The sequence below is a fragment of the Haliaeetus albicilla genome, chromosome 21, assembly GCF_947461875.1.
Source record: "Haliaeetus albicilla chromosome 21, bHalAlb1.1, whole genome shotgun sequence".
NCBI classification, from domain to species: Eukaryota; Metazoa; Chordata; class Aves; order Accipitriformes; family Accipitridae; genus Haliaeetus; species Haliaeetus albicilla.
The window spans coordinates 15,694,513-15,703,995 of NC_091503.1; positions in this window are offsets into that span (position 1 = coordinate 15,694,513).

The following is a 9,483-nucleotide window of genomic DNA, read 5'->3' on the forward strand; positions in this document are numbered from 1 at the left end:
CTGGATTTCTCCGCTCTCCCCGTGTCCCCCCGCCCCATTAATCGCCGAGAAACTCCCCCCCCCTCCCTCCCCGCGCTCCTCCAGCTCCGTGTGGCGGCGGGGGGGGGTGGGGGGGCAGCCGGGACCGTCGCCCCGAGGCGGGAGGGATGCGGGGGCGGGGGGGGGAAACACACACACACACAGACACACACACGCAGACGGAGGAGCCGCCCCCCCGGGGGTGGGGATAGCACGGCAGAACACCCCCCCCGCCCCCGGGCCGCCCCGTCGGGGCTGGCCGGCCCGGCCCCCGCGCTGCGGAGCGGGGAAGAGGAAAGGGAGGGGCGGGGGTCCCCTCCCCCTGCCCGCCCCTCCCCCACCATGACGTCACCCCCAGGCTAAGCTGGGGGGGGGAGGATGAAGAACGGGGAGGTGTGTGAGGGGAGCTGGTCTCTCCCGGCCCTACTGCCTCTGCTCGATGCCGGCGGCAGCATCCCGGCCGTGGGACTGCAGAGGGTGGCGTGGGGAAAAGGGCTCACGCGTGGGGTAGCTGTGGGGGAGCCGCAGTGGGGGAGACCTGCGGCTGGGGGTCACCGCATCCCATCCTCTGGGGACAAGGCTACAGGTGCGGCAGGGCTGGGTGGAAGGGATGGTGCCGGCCGAGGTTACGCAGAGCCCTGCCCGGGACAGGGTTTGGTCTGGGGTGCTCCTGCAGCCTGACCCCCTCCCGGGACCCTCCTCAAGGCCGTCGCCTCCAGCAGCGTGAGAGGAACCTAAAGGCGCCGGCGCGGAGTTCTCCTGGTGCAAAGGAACCAGCCAAAACCCCATCCTGCAGCCTTCCCCTAGGGCTCTGCCACTGCAAAGTTATTCCCCGCAGCCCAGCTCAGCCCTGACCCTCACCAGCCATCTGCAGCATCTCCAGGAGCCGAAGGGGGACTGGTCGGAGGGAGAACTACTGTTGCCCTTCGCTCCTCCTGGTCCCAGGTCCCACCCCACCCTGCAATCCCACTGTGCTGGCAGTGCTGTGGAGCCCTGGACCAGCTGGTCCCTTGCTTTTACAAACCCCCCGTGACAACCCTCAGACCTCAATGACGAAGGGACAGCAGCTGCCAGGCTGGGTCCCCATGATCCCCATGGGCTGCAAATGCCTGAAGCCCACCAGGCAAGGACAGGGATTGTGTGGGGTTCAATGAATCAGTGCAACTGGAAGTAAGGAAACTGGAGGGCAAGATGAAAAGCTTTCTTGCTGAGAGCTCCATTCACAAAATAGTGCCGGTGAATGCCATTGCCTCTTTAGGTCTACCTAACGTGTGCAGAGGCAGCCTGCACGCACATCCTCTTAAAGCCATCATGAAACCCCAACCTCTGTCTCTTCAACTGGAAAGCAGGAATAATGTTGGGTAACTACGCTAGCAGTCAGCTGGGGCCTGCAGATGAAAAACGCTGGCTTGTGTCCTCTGCACCTTCCCACTATTCCTTTTTGTTCCACCTTTTCTTCCTATTTATAGATCTCCACTATGGACGGTGAGCCAGATTAGAGGACAGAGCTGGCTGAAAACTAATCCGAGGAATTAAAGAAAAAAAAAGGCTCATTTTCAGCCAGCTCCCAGAGCCAGCTCAGCATGCGGACATGCAGTAGTGAACGCAGTGCAAAGCACAGGCAGTGGGTGCCGCGTCCCCTGGCAGCTTGCCCTTCAATTCACTCGGCCATGAAGCTGCAGCCCATATTAGAGTTGTCTTTTACACGCTCCTGAAGACATTGGTGGCAGCAAGGAGGCTAAGGCTAAGCTTTGGACTTGTTCAAAGGAATGAAAAGTTTAAGCTGAAGCAAAGGTAAAATACTTTTACCCAGCTCTTTGCTGCTGTGGTAATGGGTGCTTTTGTATTGCAACAGAGACACTGAAGTGGATATCAAAATGTGGAGCCCTGTCCTTTTCCCGGGAGGGATAGGTTAGATAGCCCGAAAGATCTTTTATGTCTCACAGTCAGTGCATTATCAGCATAAAAAAGGAAGAGGATGAAAGGAGTGTGGGTTGAGGTACACAGATGTAAACATTGAATCTACCAGCTCTTAGCAGCTCGGCCACTTGTGGCTGCGTTTGCTGTTAAGAAGGACAAGGCACCCTTGCAGGAGCACCAGGTTGTGGAGGCTGCAACAAGAGGACTTTCTCATTTCATTCTTCTGCCCTATTGATAACTGTATTGGTTTATTTATACAGTCATATCTGCTATGGTTTTGTCTGCTCCTTTTTTTCTGAGGGCAGATGAGCTATAGCTTCAGGTTAAAGGTTGGGCTGGCTCCAAGAGGCTTGCGTTGGACATGATTTTGACATTACGCTATGTAAATCTTCTTTGGAATGAACTTCAGGGCAGTTTCCAATGCACAATCAGGAAGAGTTTAATATCTGGCTTTTGGTACGTCCGTCACTGCTGAAATGACTGCAGGCTCTGGCAATTTGGCCACAAATCTTATAAGAACAGGCATTTCTGGGGGATTTCTGGCCAAACAACACCAAAAAAAGATCTGACAGCTAGAGGCATCAATTACGGAGGCAAAAAGGGCCTGGCCAAATTCCTCTAAATGTTCTTGACTGCTGGGGCAGTCCAGCTCTGTCTGAAATTCAAGCCCGGCTCCAGCCTTACCAGCTTCCCTGCCCCAGGAAGGGGCCCAGCGCACTATAGATTCTGAACAAAAGCCAGCGGTTTCAGGCCATCTCAAATAGCAGCACTCTCAGCTCTGCTGGGAGCCAGGGAGCAGGATGAAGTGGGGACAGTTGTTTATCAAACTACCCTTTTTTTTCTTCAACACGGTATTAGAAGGTGCTTGAATATCAGCCCGTCTCTAAGAGACATCCGCGTACGTTTCAGAAGAAGCGCTTCTGCCGGTGCCTTCCTCAGTCCCTGTTAGGACATTTTGCTCATCAGCACGATTTTGCCCTTGTTTATAAGAAAAAGGGCTCTGTCCTCACGGCAGCCTCGTGCTCCGCTTGTTCGGGTTGGTGGCAGTATCATCCCGCGGCCGCATGTGATCGCTGCCGTGGCGGAGGCAGACGGACAGAGCCCACGGCTGCTGGCCAGATATAGCTCTGCCAGAGATAGCGTCGGCGAGCGCAGCGTGGGCTGCGCCGTGTGCCGGAGTGGCTGGGTGAGTATTTGGGTGGGCAGCCCCGCGCTGTCACTGCCAGGCGGAGAGCAGCATGCTGGGCAGCTGATTTAAAGCGAGCTCAGCTCCATCTAAATCATCTACTGCGAGGGCACCCACCGGGTTTAGCGGCTGTGTTTCTCACTTAGCTTTCGGCTGACTGTCATGGCTGAACCTCAAAAGAGGCAGCTGGCTCAAGGTAGCAGAGAGAGCTGCTTTCCCTGGCAAAGCTCGCTGCATCTCTGCGTTTCTTTTCCCCTTCATCCTGTTTGTTTGTTTTTTTTAAATGTAAAATATCTCTTCAAACAGCTCACACCACAGGCTCCCCAGTTCACGGTTGTGGGCTAGTAATAGGGATAAAATCTGAATCTTTGGTGCTGTCAGTCAGAGACTGATTTATTCTAAGCATGGGCTTAGGTTGGAGGGGAGGGTCCAGTGATCACAATGATATTTAAAAGTCCCTCCTATGCGTGTGTGAGAAATGTATTCGCTCTTAGCTCATCCTGCAGTAACATCGCCTCTACCAGGAGGTGACTGTTTGCTTTTACTCTCCCTCATGATCAGCCTGAGATCTGGCCCTAGTGATGCTGAAATGAAACAGGAGCCAGTGACTTGTGTCTGCGTACCTTCCCGTCTTGCAGGCCCCCTGAGAAGGGGGGACAGACTGACAGCTTTACAGTCCTGCAGAGGTGGCTGGTTTTGCTTGTGCTGTGGCTCCCAGCCCTCAGCCGCTACTTTCCCTAGAGGAAGGTGGCCAGCCAGAAAAATACATGCAAATATCACACCTAGCTGATAAATGAATAGCTGTTCACAGTATGATCCTCCAAGATTTTATTTAAGTAGAAAAATAATGAGAACACACCGAAAATGTGACAGGTAGGATTAAAGAAATACCTTTCAATAATGGCCAGGCTTCTAAAGCTTTTTTGGGTGCCCTTGTTCATTAGATATCTGGCTTCATTACTGGCCGGATGTGTCTGACTTCAGCTGAGCAGAAAAGAACTGCAGTTATGCACCCAAGGGCAGAATTTGCCCCACATCTGCCTAGAAATTAGTACTAAAATAGTGCTTGTTGTTCACCATGAACATCATTGTCATTTGATGTCTGCAAAAATATATTTCTGAAAATATAAACTGTTGTTGTGGTTCCAAATATAAAATTGGGAAAGAAAAAAATATATGGCTGAGTGGATGTAAAAGGGATGTGATTGCTCGATACCAAATCTTTAAAAAATGGAAAATGCTGGGTAAGGTATTTGTAACCTATTTATTTGACACAGAAAACAACGATCTGATATAAACTTAGAAAGTGATTAGAATAATGTAATCTTCAGTCTCAGCTTCTGGGATTTTCAAGGGGGAAAACCAGAATGCCAGACTTCACTAGGTTAATTTGAAAAGCTCAGCCTCTATGTTCGTTCTTCAGTAATTTTCTCTTTTAAAAAGCAGTCTTAAAAAAACAAGATGTCACTTGACCATGATCAGCTCATGCCAGCCAATCCAGTAAAGAAAGCACTATCTATTACAGAAACAGTAGTGTTTGCATTTAACCGCACTCCTCAGAGATATATTTTTAGGAAGGTGCCTGTGTGTGCACTTGAAATGCTGCATCTTATTAGCATGACCCCTTTATATCCGATTGTGGCACTGGCATTGCTGCTGAGCCCAGGCAAGCTGAGGAGAGGTATGTGAGCCTGCACTGCTCTAGCCAGATGGAGTTCACACCCACTACAATTATGTTTGCAACACATGATTTGCTTAAGATGCCTGTGGATATTTCAAAGAGTAGGATGGTTTCAGTAAAGCAGTCTCAGAAGAAAGCGGTATCAATCCTTTGCATCTTTACCACTGAAATTTTCCTTCAAGAAACATAAACCTAAGGCCAGTCTGGACACTTGTCATCATAGGCTGGAGGCAATTACATAGACCTGGAAAATGGCTTTGAAAAGGCTGGTATTGGTGGATTTCCTGGTGTCCAGGCTTACTATTGTCATAGAACACAGAACCATAGAACAGGCCAGGTTGGAAGGGACCTCCAGGGATCATCTGGTTCAACCTTTTGTGGAAAAGGGGGCCTAGATGAGGCTATCTATCTAGTACCTTGTCCAGTCACGTCTTGAAAACCTCCAGTGCTGGGGACTCCTCCACAACCCTGGGGAGGTTGTTCCAGAGATTGCTTCATTATGGTGAAATCCACACTGCGTAAAGAATTGGAAAGTTTGTGATGAGCTGTATGTACCATGCCAGAACTGTTGATCACTCTCTGAGGTCCTTAATAAACACCTTGGTCCAGATACCAGTCATCCTGAGTGCATGAGAATACCTTGAATGCACTCCCATGGTATTAAAATAATTTCAGTTTCTCTGGTTGCAAATGCCAGTAACCAAGTTCTGGATCTTGGTTCAGAACTAAGCTCCAAGTCTGGAATAACAATGCCATTGCCAGAACACAAATTGGCTGCACAGAACCTTTCAGTATGTATCAATAACTAGTCCTAGATGTTGCTGGCACATGAACGTTTCCTGCTTCCATGGACGTCGGCACCACAACTTCTATTGACCACAGTGAGATGGGACATTCATCAGTGGGGTGATATTTTGATTCACGTCTTTCTTCCATTGATTTATAGAGTATCTACTGCCACAACAGCTATTAACCTTCAGTTACAGTAGGACTTCAATAACTGAAATACCACTCTGAGTTTTCTTTATAACAGTCAATATGATTCGTTCTAGAAAAAAACATAAATATATATTTAAAAAACCAGCCATATCAGATTTCCAGCTATCATGGGAAGATATCGATTCTACATTTCAATTTGTTTTCATCAATCCTTAGTCATGAAAACCAGAGTTTCGGGGGAACGTGGGGATTTAGGGAGCTGGAAAACGATGTGTTAATTAATTGTGGGCTGATGAGAACATTGCCAGGGCAGATGTTCTGCCAGTCACATGTGCGTTGCAAGAACTTCAAGTGAGATCTCACTTTCCTAGGAAGGATGAAATCTGGGAGGAAGAATGTGTACAAAGGTGAAAAGGGCTCTGTGAGAAGGAAAAGCACAATGAATCTGTACATGCATCTGCAATCTGATCTGCAGAGATGCTGAGGACATGCAACTTCTTCATCCCCCTCTTTCTCCACTACTAGCATTAGGAACATATTTATGACACCAGAAACTGGGAAAGGTCAGAGATAAGTCCTGTGAATTTGAGTAGAAAACTTCTTCTTGATGTGAACTGGGAACTAGTTTCACAAAGGCATGACTTGAGCAGAAGTATACATTCATTAAAAACCATCCTTCTTCAGAACCTGCATTTGGGCCACATTTGTCTTGTGTGTGCCACGATTGGCATAATTAACTCAAACAGCATTGTCATGTGTCAGCTGCCATGCAGGTGATTGCAGCTGGAAAAGTCAAGAGCAGTTCCACGGCTGCTGTTCATAGGTGCATGGAGCAACTAAACAGCCTGCAGCCTCCTTGAGGACTTGTCTTGCTCCTCAGCATGATCCAGAAGTGCAATAAAGAAGCTGGAAAGTGGTGTGGATAGCTGTGGACTAAGATATTTCACGTACCACTTAGCCATTGCCATTAGGTAACACACATCCAGGATCTAAAACCACCTTTGTGAGCATCAAAGGCCTTTGCCTAGTAACGTTAAGGAGCTACATCTCTTTCTCATGTTGTTCTTTGCCTGTGCCACCCCTGATCATTCTGGCCTTTGGGTTTTGTAATGACCTATTTGCTTTGCTAGACCCTAGTAATTTGGGACTGAACCCCAAGGGCCTTGGACAAGCCCCCTCCACCCGTGGAGCAGGCAGTAGCCATTAAAGGCAGACTGGAAAGTGGCAGGCTGTTGTAGTTTGTCTGTCCTGTCACTAGAGTGAGACATGCTCACAAGCATCCTGGGCTCCTCTTTCGGGAGGTGCTGAGCAGGCCTGTGGGGTGCTGGGGCTGGTGCTGGCACTGAGAGGGCACCGTGCACCATGGTAGACCTTGGCATCCTCAGCAGGCTGAGCCTCGGGATCAGGAACTCTCCAGGTTACCCTACTCTACTGCAAACGCGTATTTTTTTTGTTTTACAACTGCCGTAGAGTAGCTAAAGTGGGTGAGGGGGTGAGAGGGACCCTAAAAATCCTTTGTCATGACCTCTTGATAGCCATGACTACTAACCCCTGATTCCCAGGCGTATGGGTGTCTATTCTGATCTGTAGTCCAGCAGAGTCTGCCAGCATCTTTCTGTTGACTTCCAAAAGACTTTGAGTCAGACCATCACACTGCTTAGCCTGAGCGAGACCAAGCAGCAAGATATGTATTGCAGATATTTCTCGGTGAGGGAGCAAGGAGAGTGAACATTTTACTGAAGGGTAAAAAGACAGCAGTAGTTCTGACATCTAAATAAAATGACTCATTGAGGAAACTGCCCTGTCTCCCCCTCTGTGACATGCCCACCCGAAGACCCATAATTTATGACCATGTATTTCAGAGGGTCCCGTAAGGACAGGTTTTTTTTCCCATTCTTTCTTTTTCTCAGAGCAAAGTGTGATGCCCTGCCAGTGAGTGGCTTGTGCAGGTCCAGACGGAGAAAGCAAGCTGCTAAAAGGTAGTGATTGCAGCACTGATCTCTTGCAGGCTCTGCAGTGTGAGGAGGTGGTTCTGAATCACAATGAACTTAATTGAACAAGAAATGGCATTGATTTTTCCTTTTCAGCCCTCCCCATTGCTCACAGCAACAGTGCACTGAACCCTCTGCCCATGCCAAGTAGCAGAAATGCACAGCACAGTAGAATGGAGATTTTTTTATTTTTGTCCTATAATTAGCATGTATTTATTTTTAAATATGGTAAAAACCAAAGCTCTCTAGGCTTTGAATTGTCATCGGGGAAAAGCATTGCCTGTATGCTTTGTATAAGTTTCAGGAGCACAAGGAAGCAGGTTATGTGAGAAACTGTAGCTTACTTTATACTCCTCTGGCCAGGAAATAACATTGTTCTTGAGTTTGTCTGACTGTTGAAAGAACTAACATGGCACAATTGGCAAGCTGCTGAAGGGCTCCTAAAAGGTCTTTTTTTTTTTTTTTTAAATTTAGACAGATAAAGGTGCATAAGCTGCCTCCAATCTGCAGGGAATCAAGGAAGAAAAGCACTCCATACTCCAATTATTGAATCATTGCTATTTTTTGCCCTGTTAGGCAGCCATGTTAACAAATAATTACATGTTTGAACAGCTAGCAATTTCCTACATAACCTGTTAAACGTACCAGTGAACATACCTGGGTGTTTACTCTTACTTAGAACTGTATGAGGGGAGTTCGTATGTCGTGGTTTAACCCCAGCCAGCAGCAACTAAGCACCACGCAGCTGCTCACTCACTCCCCCCCACCCAGTGGGATGGGGGAGAGAATTGGAAGGAAAAAGGTAAAGCTCGTGGGCTGAGATAAGAACAGTTTAATAGAACAGAAAGGAAGAAACTAATAATGATAGTAATAACAATAGTAAAATGACAATAATAATAATAAAAGGATTGGAACATACAGAACAAGTGATGCACAATGCAATTGCTCACCACCCACCAAGGGCCAGTTAGTTCCTGAGCAGCGGTAACTCTCCAGGCCAACTCCCTGCAGTTAATATACTGGTCATGATGTCACATGGTATGGAATATCCTTTCGGCCAGTTTGGGTCAGCTGTCCTGGCTGTGTCCTGTGCCAACTTCTTGTGGCGCTCCAGCCTTCTTGCTAGCTGGGCATGAGAAGCTGAAAAATCCTTGACTTAGTCTAAACACTACTTAGCAACAACTGACATCAGTGTGTTACCATCATTCTTCTCATACTGAACCCAAAACATAACACTATACCAGCTACTAGGAAGAAAATTAACTCTATCCCAGCCGAAACCAGGACAGCCTATTTTCCAGTGCCTCTCCTCACTGCTTCCCCCAAAACATTGAAAAAATACATTATGAAGGTATCTGGGAAATTCTCTAGCAAATTCATGCTGGCAGTCTTAGGCGGTGTCCAGATCCCAGCTCCAGTATCATAACTGGGTTACCTGCAATGCACAGCTTGTTTTGCTCTTGAGGGGAATTCTTCAGCTGAGATTGCCAGGCTGAGCAGGGGAGAGAAGGATGGCTAAGGGAAATTTAGGTGCACGGCACTAGGTAGAGCGCTGCATGCCAGATATCATGATGAGATCAGCTTCTGCCCTTAATAAACATGTATCCCTGGTAGCAGCTACTGGACACCAGATCAATGTGATGTTATGTTGGAAATGGAAGGGGTGGAACAAACAAAGTTAGTCCGCGTAGCTCAGCTGGCCGGCGGTGACTTCTTACTACATGCTAAGCTGGCTGCGCGTGTGTGGT